Below are 19,257 nucleotides of genomic sequence, written 5' to 3' on the forward strand. Positions count from 1 at the left end.
GAAATCGCAGTCTGGGAGTGCACAAAGTATTGTAGGGATCTCCTGGGTCACACTCGGAGAGAAAGCTTCCCTTTCAGGAGTACATTTGGAAGGATGTATATTGCCTCTTCAAGGACAAAAGATCTTGCAGGTGCCCCCAAATAGTCTTTCATTGGCAGGGGCATGCACAGAGGTTGGATAACCTGGTTGCTGCTTTTCACTGTGCTACACCATAGATTCTGTGCACTGCACAGAAACTGGACCATTTTTTTCTAAGGCAAAGGACACCAGACACAGCATGGGCAGGCTTTTCTCTGGAGGAAAGGAATGGGTCTGCACTGTACCAGGTCCCTTAAGATTTGATCTTGAATCCCAGCCTCCAGCCAAAGATCAAATCCAGGAGAGCTCTTAATGCTCAGTGAATTGATGGCCTTGGCTATTCTTTAAGGGCTTCCTTATCAGCAGGGGGTGTGAGATCTCCTGTCTTTGGTCAAGAGGGATGACACCATTTCTGTCCTCACCACCAATACTGAAGGACTTCGGAGAGCAACAGAATGGCCCTCAGTGAAAGTGGGACCCCTTTATACCAAACCCTGTGCCTCTGTGTCTCTCAAGTGCATATATCCTAGGGCAGGTCTGACCCTAAGCCAGCGTGATGTGTCTCTCTCCCAGAAGGCCAGCACAGGCAGCACCCCTTCTCCTGCTGGATTTAAGCTATATTTGCTGTTCTCTTTTCCAGCCCCTTTAGGTGTAAGGTTAGGTTGTATATTTGAGACTTTTCTTGCTTCTTGAAGAAGGCCTTTATTGCTATATACTTCCCTCTTAGGAATGCCTTTGCTGCATCCCAAAGGGTTTTGAATGTCATCTTTTCATTTTCATTTGCCTCCGTCTATTTTTTAAATTCTCCTTTAGTTTCCTGCTTAACCCATTCATACCTTTTTTTTAAATTTCCACTTAGATTTTTTAATGTTATATTCTTTTTAATTTTTTCCCAGAGGTTTGATATTATTTTTTATTTAAATTCAATTAGCCAAGGTACAGTACATTATAGTTTTTGAAATAATGTTCAAATGATTCATTAGTTGAGTATAACACCCAATGCTCATCATATCACAGGCCCTCTTTAGTTCTGTTTTTAAAAAATATTTTTTTATGTTTAGAGAGCATATAAGTGGGCAGACGGAGAGGGTGAGAGAAATTCTCTCACAGATTCTGCACTTAATGCACAGCCCAATTTGGGGCTGGATTTCATGACCCCGAGATCATGACCTGAGCTGAAATCAAGACTCAAGACACTTAACCGACTGAGCCACTTAGGCAACCCAACTCATTCATTCTTTAGTAAGATGTTCTTTAATCTCCATGTATTTGTGACCCTTTGGATTTTTTCTTATAATTGACTTCAAGTTTCATAGCACTGTGGTCTGAAAATATGCAAGGTATCATCTCAATCTTTTTGTAGGGGTCGAGGCCTCATTTGTGACCCTTTAAAATGTGATCTATTCTGGAGAATGTTCCATGTGCACTCAAAAAGAATGTATATTCTGCTGCTTTAGGATGAAATGCTCTGTATATATCTGTTAATATAGTCCACTGTGTCATTCAAAGCCCTTGTTTCCTCTTTGATCGTCTGCTTAGATCATCTGTCCATTGCTATGAGTGGGGTGTTAAAGTCCCCTACTATTATTGTATTATTACCAATGAGTTTAAGTTTGTTATTAACTGATTTATATATTTGGCTGCTCCTAGGTTAGGGGCATAAATATTTACAATTGCTTGATCTTCTTGTTGGAAAACCTCTTTATAATGATATAGTGCCCTTCTTCATGTCTTATTAAAGTCTTTGGTTTAAAATCTAGTTTGTCTGATATAAGGATGGATACTCCAGCTTTCTTCTGATATCCAGTAGCATGATAAATGTCTCTCTACTTTCAATCTGGAGGAGTCTTTGAGTCTAAAATGAGTCTTGTAAGCAGCATATTGGTGGGTCTGGTTTTTGTTTTGTTTTGTTTTGCTTCTAAATCTATTCTGATGCCCTATGGCTTCTGATTGGAAGATTTAGTCCATTTACATTCAGAGTTAATTACTGAAAGATATGAATTTTGTGCCATTATATCACCTCTAAAGTAGCTCCCCTTGAAGACTGTCTTTGTTCCTTTCTAGTCTTTGTTATTTTGATCTCTCTTTCCTACTCTAAGTGCCCCTTTAATATTTCCTGAAGGTTTAGTTTTCACAAACTCCTTTTGCATTTGCTTATCTTAGAAAATCTTTAGCTCTCCTTCTATTCTGAATGACAGCCTTGCTGGATAAAGTATTCTTGGCTGCATATTTTTCCCATTTAGCACCTTAAATATATATTTCCCATATAGCACCTTAAACAAATATAATATATTATATTAAATATATTAAATATATTCCCATTTAGCACCTTAAATATATTGTCTTCTGGCCTGCTAGGTCTGTGTAGATGGGTCTGCTGCCTGTCTTATGTGTCTGCTATTATAAGTTAAGGACTTTTTCTCTGGAGCTTCTTTTAGGATTCTGTCCTTATCTTTGTATTTTGCAAGTTTCACTATGATGTGTTGTGATGTTGACTTGTTTTTGTTGTTTTAAGGGTAGTTTTCTGTGCCTTTTGGGCCTGAATGCCTATTTCCTTCCCCAGATTAGGGACATTCTCAGCTATTATTTGTTCGAATAAACCTTCTGCCCTTTCCCTCCACCCTGGCTCTTCCTCTTCTGGAACTCCTATAACACAGATACTATCTCAATCTATGGAATCAGTGAGTCCCCTAAATCTAAAAAGAGGTCATACACTGTCCAGGGCCCGGGACTTCAGGAAGTGTTTCTGGTGTATGTTGTGAGCACTCTGCTGTTGTGTTGTGGCTTTTCCTTCCCACTCTTCTGTCCTCTATGGAATTCTTCCTTGCTAATAGTGGGGAGTGTTTGGACCTTTAACTAGGTGTGCTTTGATTTTTTTTTAAAGATTTTATTTGTTTATTTGACAGAAAGAGAGACAGCAAGAGAGGGAACATAAGCAGGGGGAGTGCGAGAGGGAGAAGCAGGCCTCCCACCAAGCAGGGAGCCCAATGCAGGGCTCAATCCCAGGATCCTGGGATTAGGACCTGAGTCAAAGGCACGGGCTTAACAACTGAGTCACCCAAGCACCTCTGATTTGTTAATATAAGTCTTGCATCTGCCACAATCTCTCTCTCCAATTGTTCAGATTCCTTTCTTAATCCTCATATTTCTAGTTGTTCAAAATAGTTTGATGTTTATCCAACTGTCTGAGGAGCAAGGAAAGTTCAGGGTCCCCCTAGTACCTCACCATTTAACTCCTCCCCTCCTAGTATTTTCTTTCTAAATTCTTGACTGCAATTCTCTTCAAATAGTCACCATTCTAAACGTATTTACTATTTCCCTTTAAATATGCCAGTTTCTTCATAATATAGGAACCACTGCTCTATAAACATACATGATTTAATTTACAAAATGCCATTGTATGTCCTTTCCCTCTAAATATATTCACACTGTTTTTATAAAGAGAGAGCTTGTACTTCAAAGCATTGCTATTATTCAGTAGTACAAATAAACTCACTTTACTGTCTATTCACCAAATGATGGCCAGCTTAACTGCTAATATTTTCTATTAGCATAAATGATTTCATGATTAATAACTGTCCAATAGCCCTATGTAGGTGTTAGAATTTCTCTAAGATAAATACCCAAAAGTGAAAAAAACTGTACAACAAAGCGTTTATCCACTTATTTTCTTTTTTTTTTTTCCAATTTTTTATTTATTTTCAGTGTAACAGTATTCATTGTTTTTTCACCACCCAGTGCTCCATGCAATCTGTGCCCTCCCTAATACCCACCACCTGGTTCCCCCAACCTCCCACCCCCCACCCCTTCAAAACCCTCAGGTTGTTTTTCAGAGTCCATAGTCTCTCATGGTTCACCTCCCCTTCCAATTTCCCTCAACTCTCTTCTCCTCTCCATCTACCCTTGTCCTCTATATTATTTGTTATGCTCCACCAATAAGTGAAACCATATGATACTTGACTTTCTCTGTTTGACTTATTTCACTCAGCATAATCTCTTCCAGTCCTGTCCATGTTGCGACAAAAGTTGGGTATTCGTCCTTTCTGATGGAGGCATAATACTCCATAGTGTATATGGACCACATCTTCCTTATCCATTCATCCGTTGAAGGGCATCTTGGTTCTTTCCACAGTTTGGCGACCGTGGCCATTGCTGCTATAAACATTGGGGTACAGATGGCCCTTCTTTTCACTACATCTGTATCTTTGGGGTAAATACCCAGCAGTGCAATTGCAGGGTCATAGGGAAGATCTATTTTTAATTTCCTGAGGAATCTCCACACTGTTCTCCAAAGTGGCTGCACCAGTTTGCATTCCCACCAACAGTGTAAGAGGGTTCCCCTTTCTCCACATCCTCTCCAACACACGTTGTTTCCTGTCTTGCTAATTTTGGCCATTCTAACTGGTGTAAGGTGGTATCTCAATGTGGTTTTGATTTGAATCTCCCTGATGGCTAGTGATGATGAACATTTTTTCATGTGTCTGGTAGCCATTTGTATGTCTTCATTGGAGAAGTGTCTGTTCATATCTTCTGTCCATTTTTTAATATGATTATCTGTTTTGTGTGTGTTGAGTTTGAGGAGTTCTTTATAGATCCTGGATATCAACCTTTTATCTGTACTGTCATTTGCAAATATCTTCTCCCATTCCGTGGGTTGCCTCTTTGTTTTGATGACTGTTTCTTTTGCTGTGCAGAAGCTTTTTATCTTGATGAAGTCCCAGAAGTTCATCTTTGCCTTTGTTTCCTTCGCCTTTGGAGACATATCTTGAAAGAAGTTGCTGTGGCTGATATCAAAGAGGTTACTCCCTATGTTCTCCTCGAGGATTCTGATGGATTCCTGTCTCACGTTGAGGTCTTTTATCCATTTCGAGTTTATCTTTGTGTACGGTGTAAGAGAATGGTCAAGTTTCATTCTTCTACATATAGCTGTCCAGTTTTCCCAGCACCATTTATTGAAGAGACTGTCTTTTTTCCACTGGATATATTTTCACTAAATATTTCATACTGCTTTTCAGAATGACTCTAATTCCAACTATAGAGCAGGATACGTTGCTCATATCCCCACTATAAAATTTGACATAATTTGCCTTCCCAAATTTTTGTTTCCTTATAAAATAATACCATGTTGATTTAATTTACCTTCTTTTTGTTATCAGTGAATTTGGAGCCCCTCTCATACCTCAGCTTTTCTACGAACTACTCCTGTAAGATCTTGGTCCACATAAAATGGGTTTTCTGTGCTCTTCTTGTTGATTTGCATCCTGCGCATCTGCATGGTTCAATACAGTAGCTAGTAACATATGTCCGTTTAAATACTAATTTGAATAAATAAAAATAAGTAACACTGAAATTTTAGTTCCTCCCACCAGTCTCATTCTGGGATTCAATAGTTATATGTGAACAGTGACTACAATATTGAGTAAGACAGATATAAAACTCTTCATAAACACTTTCATCATTATAGAAAAGTCCTTTGGGCAGCAGTCATCTAGATATTGATCACTTATTAATTTAATATATTACAAATATTTCTGTTGAATTTGTCATTCGTATACCAATCTCTAGTTTCCTTGATAGCAAAAAAAAAATGTTTACTGTTTGTATTCTGAAATTTAATTAAAAGCTTACCTTTTCATTCATTTTTAAAAGATTTGCTTATAAGATATCCTTCCTAAAACAAAAATCACAAAAATATTCTTCAACATTTTCTTCTTATCATATCACATTTTTCATATTTTCTTGTTAAATATTTCTGGAGCCCACCTTTGTGTATTGGGAACATAGGAACCCAACTTTATTTTTCTCCTTTTAGTAAATCACTGGCCTCAGCACCAACTACAAATTAATGTGTCCTTTCTCCATTATTTTGCTTTGCCATTACATAGGGGTGTGTGTGTGCGTGTACACACACACACACACACACACTATACATATGTGTATCATGTATGTATATACACATATATGTACATTTCATATATGTACATATTATGTGTGTGCATGTATCTCAGAATATATATACGTGCATATAAATATAACATTTAGTTTTCTATTCACTTCCATTTTTTGTCTTTCATTTTACCAGTATCTTATTGTTTTGGTACCATCACCTGGCATATGCCTTAATATCTAGTTATTTTTGGGACACTTGGGTGGCTCAGTTGGTTAGGACACTGCCTTTGGCTCAGGTCATGATCCCAGGGTCCTGGGTTCAAGTCCTGCATCGGGCTCCTTGCTCAGCTGGGACCCTGTTTCTCTCTCTGCCTGCCACTCTGCCTGCTTGAGCACTCTCTCTCTCTCTCTGACAAATAAATAAATAAAATCTTTAAAAAAAAATCTAGTTATTTTCAATTTGCAAATATCATTTTGCTTTAAGTTTGCCTACTATAATTAACACTTTTATTTTGCTCGTAATAGTCGATATTGGTTTTTTATGTATATAAGGTATATAGATATATAAGTATATTAAATTATATTTACATGTATATAGTTATCTATTAATACAGAAATATTAATAGGTCTATATTACATATATAATTATATACATGTATAATTTTATTTCTGAACTTTGAGAGTAAGTTATAAACATAGTGTTCTCCCTAGCTACCTTGGTGAGTATTTCCCCCAAATATATAATTTTCAAATTTTTAATTTTTAATTTTCAATTTTCAATGTATTTGAATTCAACAATATAATTTTAAATTTTTCAAATTTCAAATTTACTTAATTTTTTTTGCCTATTATGTGAATAATGTCCTTTTAGAAAAGAAAGTCTCTGGTACAGGACCAATCCAGGGTCACAAGTTATGTATTACCATGTTTCTTTTTTTACTTTATCTTTAACAATTCCTTAATCTTTCTTTAACTTTCACACCACTCACTGTTTGTAGATAACCAATCTCTTTGTTTAGTGGCTTGTTTCCTAAATTTCATACTGCACAGATGTTCAGATATATGGCTACTTCCCTTCTTGTTTTCCTCTTTGCTTTCTTCCTATACACATTACTTTGGTCTTTTCATTTAACTCTGTATCCTGAAAAATCAGGTTGTATGACTGCCATATCAGGTCATAAACATCTTATTCATCCTTCATCACAGATATGTATCTCAAATACCCTAATAAATATGAAAGAAAAGCAGAAAAGGAACAAAGCAACACAATTCAAATGCTCTCTGGCAGCATATCACACAATCCTAGCAAGACCTCATTAGCCTGGGACTAAAGTATTCATGTCAGATAAGTGCTACCATATGCTTCACCAGGATATTCTCATAATTTTTATTCTAGTTTCTTTGATCATTTATTTTCATCTCATTTTTGTCTCATTTCTGGTTTGGACCTCAATTAAAGAGACTATAGTCTCAATAGCTTGCTGCCAGCTTGTCAGAAATAAATGATTTTGGGGGTGCCTGAGGGGCTCAGTGGGTTAAGGCCTCTGCCTTCGGCACAGGTCATGATTCAAGGGTCCTGGGACAGAGCCCCCGTATTGGGCTCTCTGCTCAGTGAGGAGCCTACTTCCCCCTCTCTCTGTCTCTGCCTGCCTCTCTGCCTACTTGTGATCTCTGTCAAACAAATAAATAAAATCTTTAAAAAAAAAGAAAGAAATGATTTCTTTGTTTTCAAAGATTAAGCTATACCAACATTTTATATGAATTAATTCCTTATTCTCTGCTGATGAGGTTTGACTCTATAATTAATTAAAGTACAAACACTAAAAAACTGCTCCTTATCTCTCCCATCTAACTGTTGGATGCTAACAGAAAGATGGGTTGAACCACATTTGAATTCCATGGAAGTAATCTGATCACATCTTCCCTCGGGTAGGAAGTGACATGTATCTGTGTTTATATCTGAGGTCATTGCAAATGATTTATATGTAGAGACTTCTAGGTTTTGTGGCTTCTTTTTGTTTTTTTAAGATTTCATTTATTTATTTATTTGAGAAAGAGGGAGCATGGCATGAGCAGGGAGGGGAGAAGGCAGAGGGCGAAGCAGACTCCCCACTGAGCAGGGAGCCAGACATGGGGCTCTATTCCAGGATGGATCCCAGGAACCATCCCAGAACCTGGGATTGTGACCTGAGCCAAAGGCAGATGCTTAACCAACTGAGCCACCCACGTGCCCCTGTGTTGTGGCTTCTTAAAAGTTTTGAATATCTTCACATTTTGGTAATCCCACTAGAATAACAGTGACTTGCCAATAAAGGATTTTTTAAAAAGATTCATTTCCCAAACTTACTCATTGCCAAGGTATAGGTACATGGGTTAGAATCCATCAATCTGATACCTCTGTGGGAGTTTTACTTGAAAATGAGTCTTATAAATAAGAAGGCTAGAAACAGTCATTCATTTTGTTGGTACCAGCAGCAACAAAATTTATTTTATATGATTATTTTACAACCAAAAATTTTTAAAAATTAATGGTCTCACAACCATCTGAAGACAAGAGAAGAAAACAAGCCACCAGCTCTAAAAATCTCTCTAATCTCTATAGTGGGTGGAACTCTATCCTTCCTTTCAAACTGTTATTGATTCTAAAAGACAAAACCATCACAAAACACATTTTGTGAGTATTATCCTCTTACCAGACAGAATTCCCATTAGAATCACCTATTGAGTATTCCCAAAACTTATTGGACACTACCTAATATTAACAGAAACTGTACTAGGAAGTCCCTACGTTGATACATCTTAGTGATCTGTTCCTTTTTAAAGAACTATGAATTCAGAACTCCTGGCCATCTAGATATTTTCCCATCTGAACACACTCCCTATAACTGCTTCTGGACTGGTAGGCAAAGGAGATGTTGCAAACATAATACAGTCAATACATTTGCCTGTTAAGCTCACACAAAATAGCAAATGTTAACTGAGTTTGTTACAATCATCAGTGAAAGGCACAATCTCAGGTTTGGGAAAACGTGTCATAGGTTATGGATAATAAGCCAGGAAGAAAATTTCACTTAGAGTTGTGAAAATTAAGTGAGATGATTTAGGTTCTAGATAATAAGCCAGAAAGAAAATTTCACTCAGAGCTATGAAAATTAAGTGAGATGATTTATGTGAGTTCCTAAAAATCTAATCTGGTAAATACCAGAACCCCAATAAATGACTGCATTTATTGTCACTGAGGAAAGATTTTTCTGCCAGGCACTGTGCTAGGTCCTAAGAGGACAATAAATAAATTTTAAAAATTCATAATCTTGGGAGACAGAAATATATAAAAATAACTATATCACTATTAAAAAGGCAAATAGATACCATGAGGGTACACAGAAGAGAAGCTTTAATTCCAACTTGGCCTGTTAGGAAAAGATCTACTGAGAATCTATTATTTGATATAGGCATTAATGACAAATAGAAGTGAGAATGTCAAGTGGATTCATATACACAGATGCATTTATTTCTTCTTGATACGGAGCTAAATTTCCTGACATCATCCTTTCTAGAAGCCTTTGCAAAAAGAGTGCACCTGCATCTAAATTAAACTATTAAGACATATAACCAACTCTCAATAACCCATGTTAATTTAAGAAAATCTAAGCATTTTCTATGCAAACAGGTAGCTGTATGTGAGGTTTTGTTTTGGTGCGGTTGCTTCAGTTCTACCAGCTCCAATAAAGAAACTGCTACTATTGTTGATCTTGGACCATTTTTTATGATGCTGGAAAGAATAAAGAAGAGCTTAGAAAATATAAGAATGTGCTAGACAAGAAATACAGACTTTTCCTGAACTACTCTTAGAACCTGCATAAACACCAGAAATGAGATCATTTGAGATCAGCTGTATTCCAGTGACCTCACCCATAATTACCTCTACTTCTCTAAACATGGGCTCCCTTTTTTGTGTGTGTGATCTGCTCAACAGCCCTGTCCATTCCTCTCACTAATGGGAAGAGCAAAAATTCATTACTCAATTTTTCTTCATTATATATTGGGCTAGGAAACAAAAGAAACGGGGCTCTGGTAAGACTGGCTAGGTCAAAGTAAGGAAAAGAAATTAGATCTTACCATTTACCTAAAGAGGAAAAAAATGGGAGTCAATAAGAGGGCACATAATATTTATAGTGGGATGGGCTTGGTGGGAGGCAGAAAGGGAGAGTTACTGGGAGTGGAGAAGTTCTAGTAAGGAAAGGGATTGAGGAATCCTGAACACTGATAAGAGTTAGTTCCTTCTTCGGAAACTATGAATTCAGAAATAAAATATTAGTTCCTATATTTAAAAACAATACACTAGAGAACACATACAAGATTATCTTAGAGATCTTGAGGTATGGTTCCAGATGACTAAAATAAGCAAACATTACAATAAAGAGAATTACAAGAATTTTGTTTCCCAGTGCATATAAAAGCTATGTTTATACTACAGACTATTCAGTGTGCAACAGAATTATGTCTAAAGAAAACAATGTCTATACCTTAGTTTAAAAAAACCACTGCTAAAAAAATAATAACCATTATCTGAGCTTTCAGCAAGTTTTAATATTTGTGCTGGTGGATGGTCCTGCCTGCATGTTGATGGCTGCTGACTGATCAAGGTGGTAGTTGCTGAAGGCTGGGGTGGCTGTGGCAATTTCTTAAAATAATATAATACTGAAGTTTGCTACATCAACTGACTCTTTCATTACCAAATTCTCCATAGCATGCAATTCTGTTTGATAGCATTTTACCCATAATAAGACTTCTTTCAAAATTGGAGTAAATTCTTCCCAACTCTGCTGCTTTATCCACTAAGTTTATGTATCCTTTGTTGTCATTTCCATAACCTTCACAGTAGGTTGTGTAGATCTTTATCAGGAATACACAGTAGGTAAAGTAGATCTTTACCAGGAGTAGATCCTTATCTAAAGAAACCACTTTCTTGGCTCATCTAAAAGAAGCAACTCCTCACCTGCTAATGTTTTATTAAGATTGCAGCAATTCAGTCACTTTTTTAGGCCCCACTTATAATTCCATTTCTTTTGCTATTTGTATAATATCTACAGTTACTTCCCCCACTGAAATCTTGAACCCCTCAAAGTCATCCATGAGGGTTGGAATCAACTTCTTCCAAATACATGTTCATGTTGCTCTTTTGACCTCTTCCCATGAATCACAGATATTATTAATGGGATAAAGAATGGTGAATACTTTCCAAAAGGTTTTCAATTGACTTTGCCCAGATCCAACAGAGGAATCAATATCTACAGTAGCTATAGCCTTATACGGTATACTTCTTAAATATTAAAACTTGACACAGAAGGGAGGAGGGTGGCGGATGGTTAACCAGGTGATGGGTATTAAGGAGGGCACATGCGGTGATGAGGACTGGGTGTTATATGCAACTAGTGAATTGTTGAACACTACATCAAAAACTAATGATATACTATATGCTGGCTAATTGAACATGATAATAAAAAAAGACTTTAAAATTGAAGTTACTCCTTATCTGTGAGCTGCAGAATGCATGTTGCATTACCAGGCATGAAAACAACATCAATCTCATTGGGGATTCCACCAGAGATCTTGGGTGACCCAGTGCATTTTCAATGAACGTAATAAATTGAAAGGAATCTGCTTTTCTGAGAAGTTGGTCTCCACATGGACTTAAAATATTCAGTAAACAATGTTGTAAGCAGATGCGCTGTCTTTGGGCTTTGCTATTATATTTACAGAGCAAAAGCAGAGTAGATTTAGCATAGTTCTCAAGGGCCCTAGGATTTTCAGAATGAAAACTGAGCCTTGGCTTCAAATTAAAGTCACCAACTACATTAGCCACTGACAGAAAAGTATGCCTGTCCTTTGAAGTTTTGAAGCCAGGCACTGACTTTTCCTTTCCAACTATGAAAGTCCTAGATGGTATCTTTCCATATAAGGCTCTTTAATCTACATTAAGAATCTACTGTTTAGTGTAGCCACCTTCATTAATTATCTTAGTTCAATCTTCTAGTTAAATGTGCTACAGCTTCTACAATAGCACTTGATGCTTCACCTTCTACTTTTATGTTATAGAGAGAGCTTCTTCCCTAAACCTCATGAGCCTGCCTCTGCTAGCTTCAGATATTTTTGCTGCAGCTTCCTCATCGCTCTAAACCTTCCTAGAATTGAAGAGATTTAGGGCCTTGCTGTGGATTAGGCTTTGACTTAAGGGACTGTTGAGGCTGGTTTGATCTTCTCTCCAAACCACTAGAACTCTCCATATGGACAAGCAGGTGGTTTCACTTTCTTACTATCTATATGTTCTTGGGAGTAGCACCTTTAATTTCTTTCATAAGCTTTTCTTTTGCATTCATAACTTGGTAAATTATTTGGCACAAGAGGCCTAGCTTTTGGCCTGTTTCTAATATGCCTTCCTCACTAAGCTTAATCATTTCTAGCTTTTAATTTAAGGTGACAGATGTGTGACTCTCTTTTTTTTCCCACTTGAATACTTAAAGGCCATTGTAGGGTTATTAACTGGTCTAATATCAGCATTGTTTTGTCTCAGGGAATAGGGACCCCTAAGTAGAGAGATAGAGATGGGGGAACAGTCAGTTGGTGGCAGTCAGAACACAAACACTTATCAATTAAGTTTGCCATCTTAAATGGGTATAGAACTCCAGAAAAATTACAACAGAGGTGACAAAGATCGATGATCTCAGATCACCATAATAAATATGATGAAAAATTTTATTGAAAAAATTACCAAAATGTGAGGCTCCTGAATGGCTCAGTCAGTTAAGTGTCTGCCTTCAGCTCAGGTCATGATCCCAGAGTCCTGGGATCAAGCCCTGCATAAGTCTCTCTGTTCAGTGGGGATTCTGCTTCTCCCTCTCCCTCTGCCTGCCACTCAACCTACTTGTGCTCTCTCTGTAAAATAAATGAACAAAATCTTGAGAAAAAAAAAAAAGACTGAAGCCACAGTCTTTAAAAAGATTACCAAAATACAACAGAGACAAAACGTAAGCAACTGCTGTTGGGAAAATGGTCACAGTACATTTCCTCAATGCAGTGTTGCCACAAACCTTCAATTTGTAAAATACACAGTAATTCCAAAGTACAATAAACAAGGTATACATGTATAAATGAGTTTAGAGACTTATATTTAGGGATCTAACTAGAGAAATGTGACCAAGATCTAAGGTAATAGACTTATGATTGAAAGTGAAAACAATAAAGCAATGGTTCTCAACCAGAGACAATTCTGTCCCCCATGGGACATTTGGCAATCTCTGGAGACATTTTTGGTAGCCACAGTGAAGAGGAGCTACAGGTAACTAGCAAGTAGAGACTAGGGATTGTATTAAGTACCTTACAATGTAAAGGACAGCCCCTGTAACCAAGAATTATTCAGCCCCAAATGCTAATGGTGTGAGAAATCCTGGTGTGTAGGAATATAATAGAGTGAGGCATAAAAATATGGGTACACTGAGTTCTTTTAGGTGGAATCTTAATTAAAATACTAGTTAGGGTTTCACAATCACATTATATCAGAGAGGAATAATTTGTATTTTAAAGAAGTGGATTATACACTTCAACATCGGCCACAGCAACTTCTTTCAAGATATGTCTTCAAAGGCAAAGGAAACAAAAGCAAAAATGAACTTTTGGGATTTCATCAAGATCAAAAGCTTCTGCACAGCAAAGGAAACAGTCAACAAAGAGGTAACCCATGGAATGGGAGGAGATATTCGCAAATGACACTACAGACAAAGGGCCGATATCCAAGATATAAAGAATTCAAACTCAACACACAAAAAACGAATAATCATGTCAAAAAATGGGCAGAAGACATAAACAGACACTTCTCCAAAGAAGACATACAAGTGTCTAGCAGACACATGAAAAAATGTTCATCATCATTAGCCATCAGGGAGAATCAAATCAAACCCACACTGAGATACCACCTTATACCAATTAGAAGGGCCAAATTTGGGGAGTCTGGGTGGTTCAGTGGGTTATGCCTCTGCCATTGGCTCAGCTCATGAGTTTGGGGTCCTGGGATCGAGTCCTGCTCCCCCCCCCCCCGCCTTCCTCTCTGCCTACTTGTGATCTCTCTATCTCTGTCAAATAAATAAATAAAATCTTAAAAAAAAAAGAATGGCCAAAATTAACAAGACAGTAAACTACATGTGTTGGAGAGGATGTGGAGAAAGGGGAATCCTCTTACACTATTGGTGGGAACACAAGTTAGTGCAGCCACTTTGGAAAACAATGTGGAGATTCGTTAAGAAATTAAAAATAGAACTACCCTATGACTCTGCAATTGCACTACTGAATATTTACCCCAAAGATACTGATGTAGTGAAAAGAAGGGCCATCTATATCCCAATGTTCATAGCAGCAATGGCCACAGTCGCCAAACTGTGAATAGAGAACCAAGATGCTCTTCAACAGACGAATGGATAAAAAAAAGATATGGTACAAAAAAAAAATATATATATATATGGTCCATATATACTATGGAGTATTATGCCTCCATCAGAAAGGATGAATACCCAACTTTTTATCAACATGGATGGGGCTAGAAGAGATTATGCCGAGTGAAATAAGTCAGGCAGACAGAGTCAATTATCATATGGTTTCACTTACTTGTGGAGCATAAAGAATAACACAGAGGACATGGGGAGATGGAGTGGAGAAGTGAGTTGGGGGAAATTGGAGGGGGAGACGAAAGATGAGAGACTGTGGGCTCTGAGAAACAAACTGAGGGTTTTGGAGGGGAGGGGGATGGAGGTTGGGTGAACCTGGTAGTGGGTGTTATGGAGGGCATGTATTGCATGGAGCACTGGGTGTGGTGCATAAGAAAATGAATGCTGGAACACTGAAAATAAATAAAATAAAATGGAAAAAATTAAAAAATAAAGTAGTGGATTATAAAAAGCATTTTTTAATGATTTTGAGTTGCCACAGATACTTGTTTTGAAGTGCACATGCTAGTTGGCAGAACCAAGACTCTTCAGAAGGGAAGTCACTGTGCACAGCCACACTTGAAGTCGATCCTCTATGACAGCCAGTTAGGGTAAGGGAGTATAGACAGGTAATATGGGACACATACAAAAAAATGTGTCAACCAAAATATCTGTGTTAATTGTTATATTTTATTTTATTTATATTTATATTTTTATATATTTTTATTTTTATTTTTATTTTATTTTATAAAAATTCTATATGTAAATATTTCTAATTACACTTAATGTCTACAAAGTAAGATTATACTACACAAAGTGCATTGTAACTTGCTTTTTTTCATTTAAATAATGAAATAAGACCACTCCCTTTGCTGGATCTTTCTCCTTCACTTACTGGGTGGAACTGAAATGGAACTTTTGGTCTCCATGACACATGACAGATATGTGGCTATTTGTAAACCCCTACATTGCACAACCATCATGAACAGGAAGGTGTATGTTCTGCTGATAGTGACCTCATGATTCTTAGGTCTTCATTTAGGGCTTCAGATACTCTGTTGTGAATTTGCCTTTCTGTGGTCCCAATGTGGTGGACAGCATTTCCTGTGATCTCCCTCTGGTTACTAAGCCTGCCTGCATAGATATCTACAGATTGTCATTGTTGCCAGCAGTGGGATGATCTCTCTGAGCTGGTTCATGATTGTGCTTATCTCCTACAGTCTGTTCCTCATAACCACTAAGAGTCACTCTTCTACCAGAAATCCAAACCTCATTCCACTTTGATCACATCACCGTGGTAATTCTCTTTCTTGGCCCATGTATCTTCACCTGTATCTGTCCTTTCAGCAACCACTTGGTGGATAAGTTCCTTGCTGTATTTTACACCACTGTAACCCCATCTGGAACCTAATTATCTACACTGTGAAACAAAGAAATGAAGACAGCAATGAAGAAATTCTGTCATGATTTTGTGAGTTCAAGAGAGAACAGTTAGATTAAAATTTAATTTTTAAAGGGAACTTCAGATCTTTTAAAAACTGTTATTGATATGATACAGAGTATATAAGACTTAAAAAAGTCAGAACTTCAAGGATATTTTGAATCTAGTACCAACAACAACAACAAAATAAATTAATGGCTTTAGATATTTTATATGATTCCAACTAATTATAAAAATTTTCCATTAAAAATTCACTCATAGGGATGCCTGGGTGGCTCAGTCTGTTAAGTGTCTGCCTTTGGCTCAGGTCATGATCCTCAGGTCCTGAGATCGAGTCCCACATCTGGCTCCCTGCTTGGCGGGGAGCCTGCTTCTCTCTCTGCCTGCTGCTCCCCCTGCTTGTGCTTGCTCACTTTCTCTCTCTCTATGACAAATAAATCAATAAAACCTTAAAAAAACTCACCTGTATTTAAGACATATCAAATATATGCTTTATTTGGGTATTAGAATGGCATTGGTTGAAAGGGAAAATAAAACAAATCTCCAGAAAATCTACCACATTTTTCTGTATAGTCAGAATGGTTTGGCACTTACTGGGCATCCAAGGTTGGTTCTCTGTCTCCTCAATAATTTTAATGTCTGAGTCAGCACTTACACGTGGTGCTTCCTAAGAAAACAGTTAACTATGAGTTTCAGTATCTATGGATATACTGGCACAGTACACTCATTTTTCTTGTGCCTCCAAAATGAGTTTTCATAGATACTTTTAAGGCTCCTAATATCATTAAAATTTATTTCCATCTTCTCACTCCAAAATTTCTCAGTTTCAGAATCTATGTCCCTGACTCAAAAAAAAAAAAAAAAGTTACCAAATTCAGGATACATCCATGGTTTCCTTAAGAGTAAACTGAATTTACAATATGATATTAAATAATAAATTACATTTTGCATGTTATCATTCTCCAGGAAACTAATGTAATGACATTTGGATATCATCACATCACTATTAATTCCCACTGATAAGACACAGTTCAGTGGAGTTTCTGTAGCTGTGAATTTGAATAGATTCATTCACAACTTGCCATTAGTCCTCTCTGTAAAACATGCATTGACACATGAAATTAAAAAAAAAAAAAAAGGTGGCTATAAGAAGTTTTGCTTGTTTTTTTGTTTGAGAGAGAGAGGAGGGCAGGAAAAGGGCAGATGGGGAGAGAGAATTCTGAAGCAGACTTCCCACTAAGTGCAAAGCCCAAAACAGGGCTTGCTCTCAGGATCCTGAGATCATGACCAGAGCTTAAATCAAAGGTGGCTTAACTGAGCCACCCAAGTACCCCAAGAAGTTGTGTTTTATCTTTTCAACAAGTCTAATGTAGACACAAGTAGAGTCTTGACAACAAAAGAAGATCAATAGGTATCTTTAGATAATTTTCTCCAATTTACATATCATATAACTACAATCACAAAAACTAGAATTTAATGATTACAAAAAAACATGAAATCATGGGGAAGAAATTTAAGGTAGTGGCAGGAAATGTGGTTACAGAGACAAAAGGAAATAGGAAAATAACCCTGTGTATTCACTCAATGAAAACTAATAATGTGAATAACATGACAATAACCAAATGTTTTATTTAACTTTAATGATGTCAAGTTGAGAATAAGACAATCTTTATAATAGTTAAGTCTATTATACAATGGTCAAACTGTCTCAAAATGTATTTCTGATAAATTCCAAATTTCTCAGAGATTATCTCCTTATGTTCTATTGTGGAGTGGAGCCATGAGGCCCTGTGCAGTGTGGCAGTCACTGGTGTCACCTGCCTACCACCAGCTCCTCCACCTGCAGGTTTGTGCCCCTGCCTGGCCTGCCCACGCTGCTCCCACAGCAACTTCAGCACCTGGGCCAAGAACAGTGTGTAAAGTAGCTGTGCTAGGACTTTCGGAGAAATAGGACAGCCCCTTTCACTTCTCCTCAAGAACATCCCCTTGGTAAGCTTCCTGAACATCTACAATGTTGCTCATGTACCTGAGTAGCCACAGACTAAAGCCACATTGAGACCAAAGCAACTATGAAAGGCTACCTTGAACCTAAACAGTTGCCAGACTGCCTGAAAGATTGTGATGTGGTAGTTATTCCAGTAGGAGTCTTGAGAAAACCAGGCAGGATATCTGTTCCAGACCAATGCCACAGTTGTGGCTACCCTGACTACTGCCTGTGCCCAGCATTGCCTGAGGCCATGATCTGCACCACTTCAAATCTAATTAACTCCACCATCCCAATCACAACAGCATTTTCAAGAAACATGGAACATACAACCCCAATAAAATCTTTGGTGACAACCCTGGGCATTGTCAGAACCAACACTAATTATAGAACTGAAGGGTTTTAGATCCAATTCCAGTCAGTGTTCCTGTCACTGGTGGCCATGCTGAGAAACCATCATCCCCCAACCACTCTAAAAATGGACCTTCCCCAGGACCAGCTGACAGCTGTCATTGGGAGGATCCAGGAGGCCAGCACCAAGGTAGTAAAGGCCACAGATGCAGCAGGCTCTACCACACCATCTGTGGCGTATGCTGGAGCCCAATATGTCTTCTCCCTTGTGGATGCAATGAATGGAAAGGAAGGAGTTGTCGAATGTTTATTAAGTCCCAATAAATGGAGTGTCCCTATTTCTCCACACCATTACTGCTGGGGGAAAAGGGCATCAAAAAGAGTCTAGGCAACAGCACCACTTTCCTTTCCCAGAGAAGATGATAGCCAAAGCCATCTCTAAGCTGAAGGTGTCCATCAAAAAAGGAGAAGAGTTCATGAAGAACATGAGATGAGAAAACAGCTAGTGAGTAGTCTATTTCTCTAACTTATTAAGGCATCATGTCACTGTAAAGACTTATCAGGCCCCTTTGTGTTTCAGTTGTGTTAATGATGAGTATTGTATTAACGTTGCTGTCCCTTCCAAATCACAGGTCTATCTGTTGATGGATCAATAAAAGTAGGCTTTATCTTTTTTTTTTTAAGATTTTATTTATTTATTTGACAGAGATCACAAGTAGGCAGAGAGGCAGGCAGGGGGGCGGGGGGTGAAGTAGGCTCCCCAATGAGCAGAGAGTCCGAGGTGGGGCTCGATCCCAGGACCCTGGGATCATGACCCGAGCCAAAGGCAGAGGCTTTAACCCACAGAGCCACCCAGGCGCCCTGGCTTTATCTTTTTTAAAATGAAACAAAACAAAACATAGACACACACACACACACAAATGTAGACATATTTGCTGATGTGTTCAATGGGGCCTGAAAGAGTCTCTTGCCCAAAATCTTCACTCAGTATAGCTTGTCACATGACCTGAAATTCCACTATATTTTTTTTCATTCTT

The 19,257-nt window shown here is 37.8% G+C and overlaps 2 pseudogenes across 2 annotated transcripts; both read left to right on the forward strand.

The window, feature by feature from the left end:
- The first annotated feature begins 93 nt into the window (after positions 1-93).
- LOC308346639 (olfactory receptor 4K17-like) lies at positions 94-15,939 on the forward strand (annotated as a pseudogene). Its single transcript has 2 exons — positions 94-130; positions 15,304-15,939. The product of its transcript is annotated as an olfactory receptor 4K17-like (transcript).
- A 1,726-nt stretch (positions 15,940-17,665) lies between these two features.
- On the forward strand, positions 17,666-18,714 carry LOC308346640 (malate dehydrogenase, mitochondrial-like; annotated as a pseudogene). Its single transcript has one exon. The product of its transcript is annotated as a malate dehydrogenase, mitochondrial-like (transcript).
- The last annotated feature ends 543 nt before the right edge of the window (positions 18,715-19,257 follow it).

Source organism: Martes martes, assembly GCF_963455335.1.
Source record: "Martes martes genome assembly, chromosome: 7".
Classification (NCBI taxonomy): Eukaryota; Metazoa; Chordata; class Mammalia; order Carnivora; family Mustelidae; genus Martes; species Martes martes.